Raw genomic sequence first — 13,872 nt, forward strand, 5'->3', positions numbered from 1 at the left:
AAGAATAGAAATCAACGCTCTGCAAAAACCTCCCACTTACACGTTTTTTAGATGAAATCAGACCGACGATTGCACTCTTCACACTATAAATATATTTCTATGTCCATTGAATATAATCAATAAACAATGTGATGACCCTTCACAAATTACTCGTAAGTATAGTTGGACTAAAATTACCATTTTGCCCTTCTAGTTACATCTAACTCCTTAAGTACCATTAATGCCTATAATGAAAAATAAGTCATAGTCTAACTATGACTAAACCTCTCTCGGGCTAAGAGAGAGTGTGACGTCACATTGTTCAAACCCCGGAATCAGCCCTTAAGGGTGCAATTAATCTACTTATCCAGACATTAAGGAATGAGTGAATTTCGTCTTGTGTAGTTGTGTTCCAACCTCCCTAATCAGACAAATCCCCAAAATGGTAGGCTTATTGAGTCAGCGATCTGACCACTCTCACCCATGCAAATCAAAGGACCGCCTTCATAGGCAGGAGTTCACAACTCACTCAGGATTCGGGTCATGTCACTTATGGTCCACCTAGTGAAATTTAATTCTCTATTTTTAACGATGTTACATAACGAGATTAGTCATTTCGTGGTTCGGTCTTATACAAACTCCTTTGTATAGAATATCCCCGCTTACATGTCTCCACATGAATGATCAGAATCAGATCATTTGTAGCACTTTACAACATTTGTAACATCTACAATGCGGATCGTATTCATAGTGTCACCAGGATAAGGTACATAGTCTTATCCATCTACTACAGACCATTTAGGTTATCAATTAAATATGATCCACCACATACATGTTTAAGCTACAGAAGATCATTTTGGATGTGAGTTTATTGGTTTTGTGGGTTAATGCTACTAAATGTAGAATAAAACATCTCATATTTAATTAAATACATAAAATTTTTGTACATTACAATTACAAACTACAAGACCCACGAGATTTATCTCCCACTTGTCCTAAAGCTAGTGGGGTGTACAATAAAAAAGTCATACTAATATAAAGGTACACACAAAACAATAAACTATGGCATAATATGTGCCTAGTACAAAATCTCCCACTTTCCCTAGACTAGATGTGGTCTGTTCCATAGACCCATACTCTACAGGTGAGCCTCAAACACCTTAGCTGTAAGGGCCTTTGTAAATAGATCAGCAACGTTATGTTCCGAAGCTATCTGCATGACAATCACGTCCCCTCGATGCACAATCTCTCTGATGAGATGATACTTCTGCTCTATGTGCTTCCTGCGCTTATGACTCCTAGGCTCTCAAGAATTAGCCACAACACCACTATTATCACAATAAAGGGTGATGGGTTTAGACATGTCTGGAACCACTTCCAAATCAATTAAGAATTTTCTGAGCCACACAGCTTCCTTAGTAGTTTCACAAGTCGCTACGTACTCAACCTTCATACTGGAGTCAGCAATGCACCCCTACTTGGTGCTTCTCTATACTATTGTCCCTCCATTAAAAGTGAACATTGATCCTTATGTGGATTTCCTAAAATCCTTATCAATCTGAAAATTAGAGTCCATGTATCTTGTAAGGATCAGATCCTTAGAACCATACACGAGCATGTAGTCTCTCATTCTTCGTAGATACTTGAGGATGTTCTTAACGGCGGTCCAGTGATCAAATCTTGGATTAGACTGATACCTATTGACTATCCTCACTGCATAACGGATGTCAGGTCTAGTACATAACATCGCATATATAAGGCTACCAACAGCCGAGGCATAGAGGATCTGCCTCATTTCCTCAACCTCTTGAGGTGTCTTAGGACACTATTCCTTAGACAATATAACTTCATGTCTGAAAGGGAGTAAACCTCTCTTGGAGTTCTACATTGAAAACTTGACAAGCATCTTGTCAATGTACGATGCCTGAGACAAGGCTAGCATTTTGTTCTTTCAATCTCTAAAGATCTGAATGCCCAAAACATGTTGGGTTTTATGTCCTAAAACTCGTAGTTTGTAAAATGATAAATATTTTCTATTATCAATATACTTGTTATTGATCTCATAAATTGTATGAAAGTCTAAATCCAATAAACTAATACTCGTGACTATTGTATGAGTACTTGAACTTTATGTGGAGACATAAGAGTGGATCGGGTTCGAGTAAATAGTCAAAATGATCTATGGTACATGAATGAGGTTGGGTATCTTATCCTAGTAACACCATTGGATGCGGCCTACTTTGTAGTTGTTATAAAGAGTTGTAAAGTGCTACATACGATGTGATCCTAATTCATACATGTTATGACATGAGGAGTGGGGGCGTCCTATGCAATGAGTTTGCATAAGATCAGGACCAAGAAATAAGTCACTCTTACTTTATAATGTTGTTTACTATTTAAGACTGACTATTTCACCTAGATGACCTAAGTAACTCGATCTTAATCCTGAGCTAACTATGAACTCCTGTTTATTCAGGATTGCCCTTAGATTTTCATAGTTGAGGTTCGGCTCAACAGTGTTGGCTCAATAAGACTCTCATTTCATAGGTAAGACCGGATAGATAACTGGGGATATAGGGTGCAAGACGGAGTTCACGCCTACCCGATTTAGGGATAGAAGAAAGGTTGTTCTCTCGAGTACTGAATCCAGGTCTTAAACAAGGGCACTACCCTCTCACTGGGCTGAGAGAGTTTGGTTTGGTGATTGGATCACAAACCAGTTGTTCATTAGAGGATCAGTAGGGATATGAGGAATAAGACGTAATCTCGGGGGTAAAACAGATATTTGACCCAGGTATTATTATGAACAACCTGTGAAGGGTCGACTTGTTGATTATGGTTAAATCATGTGGACATAATATATCTACAGTGAGGGTAGTGCAACTATGGGCTTTAATGGAGTGACTCATTAGTTAACGAATGGAGATTAATTTGGTCTAATGAGTTTAACCAATTAATCTCGGATCGTTGGAGTCCATGATCTGTAGGTCCGCGAGGTCCCCTACTAGCTCGTAACAGACTAGCTCTAGAATAACATGATAAGTTAATTAGAAACGTTCAAATTAGAATTAAGGGAATTAATGATTATATGAGATATAATTATGTTTAATTTTAGAATTAAATGGAATAGGAGAATTTATATATTTAAATATGATTTAAATATATAAAGATGGATATGTGTTAAAATTAATTTAATATTTGATATTATATTAATTAAGTTTTATTTAATAATTAATTAAATTAATTAAAATTTTCATTTTTTAAAATCAAAATAGATTTTATAAAATTAAATTTTGATTTTTAGATAAAATTAAAAAATTGAAAACTAAAACACTTAAATGGAAAAATGTTTTTTTCTATTACCCATCTTTGAAGTAGCTCACACATGAAGCAACCATTTGCCTTGTCTTCTCCAAGCATGAGATGCAACTCATGCAACTCTTCTCTTTGCATGTTGATCTGCAATATAATGAAAAGATTGGAGTGAAAATCGGGCATGCAATCAACAGAATTTTGAGAGAAAATTCGGTTTGAAGAAAGGTTCTTCAACAAAGGTTGCTGCAGTGAGCTTTTCTCCTTCATCCCTTGATTCAAGCTTGTTTTGAGTCCCACAACTCAATCTAGAGCACCAAGATAATAGTGGGGAAGATCTTGACGTGGTCTACTACAAGATATGGAGAAGATTGCAGCTGGAGAAGGAGCTTTGAAAAAGTTCTACAAGAGGTATGTCTTGAAACCCATTTTTCTGCAAAAGCATGCTTTATATTATGCCAAAATTAGTGAATTTGTATGCTTAGATGATTCTTGTGCTTCCGCTGCTATTGATACAATCCTACAATTGGTATCAGAGCATCAAATAAGCATTCAATTTGGTTTAATTTTGGTTTAGTGGGTGTTTTATATGAAAAATATGAAACTAGTGCACTGATATGGTTTTTTGAGATTTGGCTGTTTAATTCTCTTTAATCTCTCATTTAAATTTGTAATTGGCTCTTGCTTGATGAGCTTTAATGTGTTCTCAAGAGTCTATAATTTATTTGGAGTCATTAGAATAGAAATTAAGTTGTAAATCGAAGAAACAAGTGAAGAGGCCGAGTTGCAGTTCATGAAAAATCAGCCTCTGTTCTTATCGTCGTTGTGGTTTCAGTTGCTAAACGATCGTCTAGCTCTAGACGCTATACGATGTAAAGAAAAGCTAGAAGATCGTGTACCTGCAGGAGCTAAATGATGCGTTCAATTTGCTATATGATAGCATTAAGCGATCATTTAGCTTTGGCGTGGGAACTAAACAATACGTTGAATTTACTATACGATGGTACTATACGATCGTTTAGCAACAATGCGCTCTAAGCGATGCAATGAAGTGCTACGCGATAGCACTGAGCGATCGTCTAGATGCGGAGTTAAGCAATCGTATAGACGAAGTTCTAAGCGATGCGTTGAAGTTTCTATGCGATGGAACTAAACAAATCGCATATCAACGGATACTGAACGATGACATGCAGTGCTAGACGATGGTGTTAAGCAATCGTTTGGTTCTATACGATAGAACTAAGCGATAGCGATGAAGAGCGATACGATAGCCCTGAACGATCTCTTACTATGATTGTTTATCTTTGATCGGGAGCTAAACGATGTGTTGAGTTGCTATGCGATAGCACTATGCGATCATTTACCTCTATGCGGCAGCTAAGCGATGCGTTGAGTTGCTATGCGATAGCACTATTCGATCGCATACCTTTGTACGGTAGCTGGGTGATACGTTGAATGTTATGCAATGGCATTAAACAATCGTTTACCTTTTCGCACGATCAAGCATTTACTAAACGATCTGGCAAAATGCTAGCCGATGGTCGTCATTGCCAAATGATGAGACTCAGCGAGATGTTGAACATGTGCAAGGGTTGCCGGTTCAACCGATTCTCTTGTGATCTGGTCCAGTTCAGCTTCAAATGGTTCTTGGTTGGTCCGGTTCAGATGGTTCGGGTCCGGTTCAAGCTACTTGAGTTCGTTTTGGAGCGGTTCGGAAGCTATTTTGTAATAGTTAGGCTTTTGTTTGCTTGTTTTTGCCAAAACTAAAAATCATATCAGTTTGTGTTTAATTATTTATGCATTTGATATATGTTATAATTAAATAAATCTTGTATGTGCATATAGTATGCCATTTAGATTTAAAATCCCACCATAGGAAGCATGTAACATGCATTGAAAGTATGTTATAATTGTTATAATATATAGTATACATGTTAGGGTTTCTCATATTTAATATAAATTTTATATTAAATGTTGAATGCCTCATCTATGTTGTGGATGAATAGCATGTCTAAAGTTTTATAAGTTGTTATAAAATTGGGTTAGACATTTAAAATCCATAAACAACAGCTGCATGCTCACGTAGGTTGACCACCTGTTTTAATTGTTAAAACTTATAAAACCTAGGTTACAAACTCAACCGGAATATAATCCTGTCTAAGGCTGGGGGTACTTAAGTTGACGGTTTACGGAACACCTCCTACCTGGGAGAATTGATGGGTATTGTGATGCCCTAGTTTATTGTATTTGTACATTTTATTCTCTCCATGTAAACTCAACATTGTATATATTTGTATATATTGATACACTAGAGTTTTAGTCCAAGTAGGAGTATTGTTGGGTTTTATGTCCTAAAACTTGCAGTTTGTAAAATGATAAACATTTTCTATTATCAATATACTTGTTATTGATTTCATAAATCGTATGAAAGTCTAAATCCAATAAACTAAGAACCATGACTATTGTATGAGTACTTGAACTTTATGTGGAGACATGAGAGTGGATCGGGTTCGAGTAAATAGTCAAAATGATCTATGGTACCTGAATGAGGTTAGGTACCTTATTCTGGTAACACCATTGGATGCGGTCTACTCTGTAGTTGTAACAAAGAGTTGTAAAGTGTTACATACGATGTGATCTTAATCCGTACATGTTATGACATGAGGAGTGAGGGCGTTCTATGCAATGAGTTTGCATAAGATCAGGACCAAGAAATAAGTCACTCTTACTTTATAACGTTGTTTACTATTTAAAACTGACTATTTCACCTAGATGACCTAGGTAACTCGATCTTAATCCTGAGCTAACTATGAACTCCTATTTATTCGAGATTGCCCTTAAATTTGCATAGTTGAGGGTCGACTCAACAGTGCCGGCTCAATAAGACTCCCATTTCAGGGGTAAGACCGGATAGATAATTAGAGACATAGGGTGCAAGACGGAGTTCACACTTACCCGGTTTAGGGATAGAAGAAAGGTTGTTCTCTCAAGTATTGAATCCAGGTCTTGAACAGATATTTGACCCAGCTATTATTACGAACAACCTGTGAAGGGTCTTCTCCAAGCATGAGATGCAACTCATGCAGTTCTTCTCTTTGCATGTTGATCTGCAATATAATGAGAAGATTGGAGTGAAAATCGGGCATGCAATCTACAGAATTTTGAGAGAAAATTTGGTTTGAAGAAAGGTTCTTCAACAAAGGTTGCTGCAGTGAGCTTTTCTCCTTCATCCCTTGATTCAAGCTTGTTTTGAGTCTCACAACTCAATCTAGAGTACCAAGAGAATAGTGAAGAAGATCTTGAGGTGGTCTACAACAAGATATGGAGAAGATTGCAGCTGGAGAAAGAGCTTTGAAGAAGTTTTACAAGAGGTATGTCTTGAAACCTATTTTTCTGCAGAAGCTTGCTTTATATTATGCCAAAATTAGTGAATATGTGTGCTTAGATGATCCTTGTGCTTCCGCTGCTATTGATACAATCCTACAAAACAAACTGCGCCTCTCCCAAATTTTTCATTTGAAATTGGGTCGCTAGCCAATTCTTAATTTCAGTCAGTAGACCTACATCATTTCCAATGAGTAGGATATCGTCTACATGCAGCACTAGAAAAGCTACTGAATTGTTGATGATTTTCTTGTAAACACAAGGTTCATCAACATTCTGATCAAAGCCATAAGATTTGATCGCATCAAATCTATATTTCAAGATTGAGAAGCTTACTTCAATCCATAAATGGACCAATTAAGTTTGCAAACCTTTTGTTCTTGACCTTGAGTTATGAATCCCTCAGGCAGCTCCATATAAATGGTCTGCTCAAGATTGCCACTCAAAAAAGCAGTTTTGACGTCCATTTGTCAAATCTCATAGTCATAATATGAAGCAATGGATAAGAGGATCCGAAATTTTCAATGGCTTTAGACTTATGTTGTATTAAATAAACATACCCATATCTAAAATAATCATCAGTAAAAGTGATGAAATATCCAAACCCTCATCTTGTCTTAACATTCATTGGACCACAGAGATCTGAATGTATAAGTTCTAAGGGTTCTTTGGCCTTGTGACCTTTTCCAGTAGAAGATCTTTTAGCCATTTTGCCTTCAAGGCATGACTCACACTTAGTTAAAAAAAATTCTTCTAACTCACTTAGAAGTCCATTCTTGACCAGTCTCTCAATCCTTTTGAGATTTATGTGTCCTAATCTCAGGTGCCAAATATGGGCATTTTTCTTAGGAGATATTTTAAGTCTTTTATTCTGAGTTACCACAGTTTTAAACAATTCAATATTTATGAGTGTTTTAGTTGCTAGCGGTCTTAGCACATATAAATTATCCTCCAGATTAGCAAAACAAAGTTCTATACCACTCTTAGAAATAAACGCTTTATTCATAGAAAAATGTACATAATACTTTTGTTCAATGAAACACTTTCCAGAAATTAAGTTCCTCTTTAAATCAGGAACTACATATACATTATCCAACAAAATACAATTTTTCTGTAAAGTAAGCTAGAGTCCTCCCAATGTCATAGCTAAAACGAAGTGCCCAGTTCCAACACACATCATCATCTCCTCAGCCTCCAGTTGCCACCAAGAACTAATTCTCTGAAATGAAAAACAAACATAGTTAGTGGCGTCAAAATCTATTGTCCAGGATGGATCATCATTTTCTACTAAACAAGTCTCCAAAACAAGTAAATCATATTTACCTTACTTGATCTTCTTCTTTTCTGCCAAGTATTTAGGACAATTCCTCTTCTAGTCCTTGCTGGCTACAATGGAAACAGATTCCCTTTGCAGCCTTGGTCCTTTTGCCCCTCTAGGCAGCAACTGGTAGGTTAGCTTTCCTCTTTCTACCTTTCTTCTTCTTCAACTTTTTCGTGCCAAAAGAAAGATACAGACTTAGTTCTAGAGGTCGAACCTTTGTAGAACTTCTTAGAGGATGAGGCAAGATTTACCTCACGCTTTTGTTCCTTGGTTTTTATCAAGGATTGGAAAGTCTGTAGTTCGTTGAGCAAGGTGGTCAGGTTGTACTCAATCCTATTCATAACAACATTGTTACATAACTGCAAGAAACTTTCAGGTAAAGATTCCAGTATGAAACTAACCTGACTGGCTTCATCGATGATAGACTTATTCATCTCCGCCATGTTGAAGTAGACCACCATGTTGAAAACATGTTCTCTAACAGATGCCCCCTCTTGTATACGGGCATTGAAGATGTTTTTCAGAGCGTCATGACTGAGTTGTGCGAACGGTTGTTTAAACATCACCTGCAGAAACTCCATGATCTCTCGGGCGGTGAAGGAATCATGCTTCTTGGCCAAGACTTCAGAAAGCCTTGCCAAGATATATGCTCGGGCCTTCTCATTTGTCTGTATCCAACACTCATATGCCTCTCAAGCGTTGCGAGGAGCATTTTGAGGAGGAACAAAAGGACAATTCTTCATTAGGACAAATCTCAAGTCATCAATGATCAATATTGTTTGGATTGTGTTTTTCATGTAGTGTAATTCTTGCCGGTAAGTTGCCAGCGACGAGTAAATTTAGCGTTGCGGAAGTCATTATGAAGTTTGCTTAAACATACAATTTATTTATATTAGTATTCAAGCATTACCCTTTTGAAAAAACCAATCAAATTTAGCAAAATAATTTAATGTATCCTATGTGACATCTATTTTGCAATGATGTTTCAGTGAGGCAGGGTAAAAGCCACCGTATGGTGATCAGGTACCCTTTCACTGAAATGAGACCATCTCAACCAATATACAGAACAACTCTTTGTTACTGTAAATATCAGTCACCATTGTTTGGTCCAGAAACTGTTAACTTGCTTAACATTTTCTTGTAAGTGTAACACCTCATTTTAGATTCTAGAGTTCCGCCCCAATGAGCCAACTGTACGGAAAAACCGATTAGGGCGAAAATTAAAGCAATCCTATCCATTTTTGGAGTTTGAGCAAAGAGGCATGCAAAGTCATCCATAAAGGGACACAAGCAAATGTGCCTTAAGGCCAAGCATGAAAATTTACTCCAAACTAATAAGAGAGAGCATGGGATGTGTTGAGATACGTCCCACTCTCACTTACTATAAGCACTCTCTTCATTCACCTTAGTATTGACTTATACAGACACCACCTGTAGAAAGACACAAGCAAAGGTGCCTCAAGGCCAAGTATAGATATCATGGTGTAAACTTATAGGAAGAAACGTGAAAAAGCAAAAAAAAAGTATCATATACCCCATTTTCCACCCATTGAGTGTATTACCTAAGGTTATTTATCTTAGAAAAATAGGACTACATATTTTTACTAAGTGTTTGTTTACATTTGCCCAAAAATAATACTTACTTTGAATAGTTAAACAACTTTTATTAATGTTCATTAAACATTTTAATAAACTTTAATCAACAATTGCATGCTTGTAGCAAATCTATTTAATTCACCTTTCCAGGTCAGTTCCCAAGTACAGGTGTTCAGTTTCCGTCAGCTTAAATACCCCAGCCTGGACAAAACTAGCCGACAAAATGTCCCTTATAAATACATTTGCTATAAATTTAATCTTTTAATTAAAACCAATTTAATTCTATTCAACTGATTTATTTCTAATCTCATTAGAAATTTGATCTTACGTCTATATGAATCATATTTTAAAACTATTTTAAAAAATGATTTTAAAATAAGGTTTGCATGCAATTCTGAATTATTAATTTTAATTTTTAATTTCATTTAATTATGATAGTTATAAAAGAAATGAAATAATTAAAACCAATCATTGCATATAAAAACATACTTAGGTAAATTATAACAATTATAAAATAACCTAACGTAGTGTCATGCTTCATGCAATTCCATTTCACTACTTAACATACATAACATTTATATAATAAAGTAATGAAATAGTTAATAACATACATTCATACATACATCCAACTATATATTATAACACTTATAATATAAATGATGCATGGTTATGTTATTAATGCATGCAAGCATATATTATAACACTTATATTAAATTATGCATGAATAATGCATAACCTATGGTGGGAATTTACTATATGACATACATTATGACATATATAAATAAAATTAAATCATACATCAAATGTATAATTTAAACAACTATTATTGGACCAGGATTGGATTCCTAAATAATTAATATAACACTTATATTAATTTAACTAATTAAAAAACAACTAACTATTACATAATAATAGCCAAACCAGTTTGAAACAAGTGACTAGGTCTTGAACAGCACGAACCACACCGCCTAGCACCCGAACCGCTCGAATCAAGCGAATCGGACACGAACCAGATGATATTCAAATCGAACCATGAGCAAACCGGAAAAAGATTTTCGTCTCGAAGCAGTGCAACGCTACAAAAAATTCTTCTGTTCGCCGTTCGTAACATTGCAATGCTACTGTACAGTAGCCACTATACAGTTACGAATTCTATCGATCCTTCTCTGATTTGGGCCTCATTTTCTCCAAAAAAAAATCACTGAAAAACTCATGAACGACTCAAGACTTTCAAATTACAGATTCTATAACAATTTCCTCCTCTTCGATCACGAACAACCACGAGCAATCAATCTTCCAAAACTTACAATAATCTAAGAAGGACACCACCACAAGTGTAAACTATGTACTCTCTGTAGAGCAAGAGAATACTCAGGAATGTGTGGGCTCTGATATTTTTGGAAGAGAGAGAAGATTTTGAGAGAGGAAGAAAGATTTATGGGGAAATTTTTCACAGAGAGATCTCTTAGGAAAAACAAAAATCAACCTTCTGTGAAGAAGAACAAAATCCCTCGTTCAATTGGCCCACTCATCACGTTTATTTTAGAGAGAATTAAGGGGAGGGAAGTTATTTCTCTCCCTTTAATTTTGAAAATTAAAAGTAAAAATAAAATGAATTTTAATTTAAATAATAATTATATAGATTTATAATAACTAACTTATTATATATATATATAACACATAACCTATAGTTTTTATATTGTATCAAATACAATATAACCTATAGTTTGTTTCTCTCTCAATAATATATAGCATTTAATATAAATCACATGTATACTAAATTTAATTACATGAATCTCATCCATATAATTAATATTTTAATCATATTCAAATATATAATTCCTCTCAAATAAAATTTATATTATAATGTATCAAATACATTATATTAATTATATCATATATGATTAAGTTAAACTAATTATATCACATATAATTAAATCTCTCAATTAATTTGAACAATTCAAATTAATTCAAAATTAATTCCCAATAATTCCTGTTGAGCTACAGAGAAGACCTTATGGACCTGTAGATTGAAGCTCCAATGGTACTTAAAAAATTAATTAAACTCTTTTAATTAAATTATTCAACATCCATTAATTGTCGATCACTCCATTAAAGACCGTCCATTAAATATAATCAATCAACAGTGCGATAACTCTGCTTGTAAGTATAGCTGAGCCAAAATTACCATTTTGTCCATGTAGTTACATCTAACTCCTTAAGTACCATTGATGCCTATAATGAAAAATAAGTCATAGTTCAACTATGACCAAACCCTTCTCGGGCAAAAGAGGGTGTGACGCCACATTGTTCAAGCCCTGGAATCAGCCCTTAAGGGAGCAATTTATCTACTTACCCAAACATTAGGGAATGAGTGAATTCTGTCTTATGTAGTTGTGTTCATAGCTCCCCAATCAGACAAATCCCCAAAATGGTAGGCTTATTGAGTCGGCGATCTGGCCTCTCTCACCCATGCAAATCAAAGGACCATCTTCATAGGCAGGAGTTCACAACTCACTCAGGATTCGGGTCATGTCATCTATGGTCATCCTAGTAAAATATAAGTCTCTATTATTTACAGTGTTATATAACGAGACTAGTTATTCGTGGTTCGATCTTATACAAAATCCTTTGTATAGAATACCCTCGCTCACATGTCTCCACATGAATGATCGGAATCAAATCATTTATAACACTTTACAACAATTGTAACATCTACAAAGTGGGTCGTCTTCATAGTGTCACTATGATAAGGCACCCAGCCTTATCTATCTATTACAAACTATTTAGGTTATCACTTAAATATGATCCACCTGTATGTCTCTACATACATGTTTAAGCTACAAAAGATAACCTTGAGTGTTAGTTTATTGGTTTGTGGGTTAATACTACTAAATGTCGAATAAAACATCTCATATTTTATTAAATAAATAAAATGTTTGTACATTACAATTACAAACCACAGAACCTACAAGATTTAGGACATCAACCCCAACATTAAGTACCACTGATCCCTCTAATGAACAATAAGTTATAGTCCAACTATAACCGAACCTCTTCGGACCAAGAAAAAGTATGACGCCACATTGTTCAATCCTCGAAATCAGCCCTTGGGTTGCTTGGATTCTTTGAGGTCACAGCATTCTACTAAACCCTATGTTGTCGAAAGTCATTCGACTGAACTGATGCATTTATTTGGTGATTTAGACCTTTAGATCTTGATAAAATAAAATTCAAATTGGAGATTTGTTTCGAAATGATGCATATGTATGGTGATTTGAACCTTTAGATCTTGATAAAATAAAATTCAAATTAGAGATTGAAACTAATAATAATAATTAGTCTTTTGCTAGGTTCTCAAGTCATGAGTGTGGACATGTCTATGTCAAAGGATGGAAATGAAACTTTTACAAGATTAGGTTAATTTCACAAATAATACAGTTGTTTACATAAAAATGATAAAAATAAGGTTGTGTGTAAATTTTTCCTAAAAATAGGGTGATGATAAAAAAATGTCTCATCAGGTTGAAAGTATTGATAGAAATAGATGAGAAATGCGTCTAAGAAAATCGTGGATCTGATCCACAATTTCTTCATTTTTCGTCGTGTCATGGGCCACATAGCATTACTTGTAGACCCCAACCACGAGAACTTTTTTTTTTTAATTTAAGAAAATTTGTCATGACCAAATTGTCCACATGATCATCCCCACCAAAAATTCCAATCTCAATCTTTGAATCATGACAATTCCCATCACCCCAAATCAAAGCTAAAGTCCCAGATTTCAAGCTAACCACACGTCAAAAGATTGCATAATTCCAACTTGAACTATCTAAAATTTGGCTTAACCCCTGATTCGCACTTGAATCACCAAGAGAAAATTGCAGGGAATCCAGTGCTAAGATATTGCTAGATGCCAACGATATCAAGAACTCACAAGCTTCGGTACCAACAACTGATTCCACCACAACCCTTTTTTCTTCATTATCCCAAATTTTTTCACCCATCTCTTAGAAATCCAATCAGCAGCAGAACAAAGAAACCAACCCAACCCTCACACTACTTCTAAAATCGCCTTCCCATAGCAAGAAGAAAATCCAAATGGAATTGAATTTGAAGGAAAACCCCTTTTCAATGGCTCATCAAACTACAAATAATTCTCCAAATTAAGTATTCAGCGGAAGAAACTGAAGGCACTAAGGTGACGAAAGAAATACAAAATCCAAGAAAACTGAAGAAAAAGTTTAAAAAAAAAAAAAAAAAAAAAAAAAAAAAAAAAA

General features: G+C 35.1%; 1 long non-coding RNA gene across 1 annotated transcript; it reads right to left on the bottom strand.

Annotated features, from left to right (window-relative positions):
• Positions 1–7,658: 7,658 nt before the first annotated feature.
• On the bottom strand, positions 7,659–13,872 carry LOC120082734 (uncharacterized). Its single transcript, XR_016531119.1, has 2 exons — positions 7,999–13,872; positions 7,659–7,894 (listed from the first exon to the last, which is right to left on the bottom strand). It is a non-coding gene; the product is annotated as an uncharacterized LOC120082734 (long non-coding RNA).

Source organism: Benincasa hispida, chromosome 8 (assembly GCF_027475165.1).
Source record: "Benincasa hispida cultivar pf3 chromosome 8, pf3_genome.v1.1, whole genome shotgun sequence".
Classification (NCBI taxonomy): domain Eukaryota; kingdom Viridiplantae; phylum Streptophyta; class Magnoliopsida; order Cucurbitales; family Cucurbitaceae; genus Benincasa; species Benincasa hispida.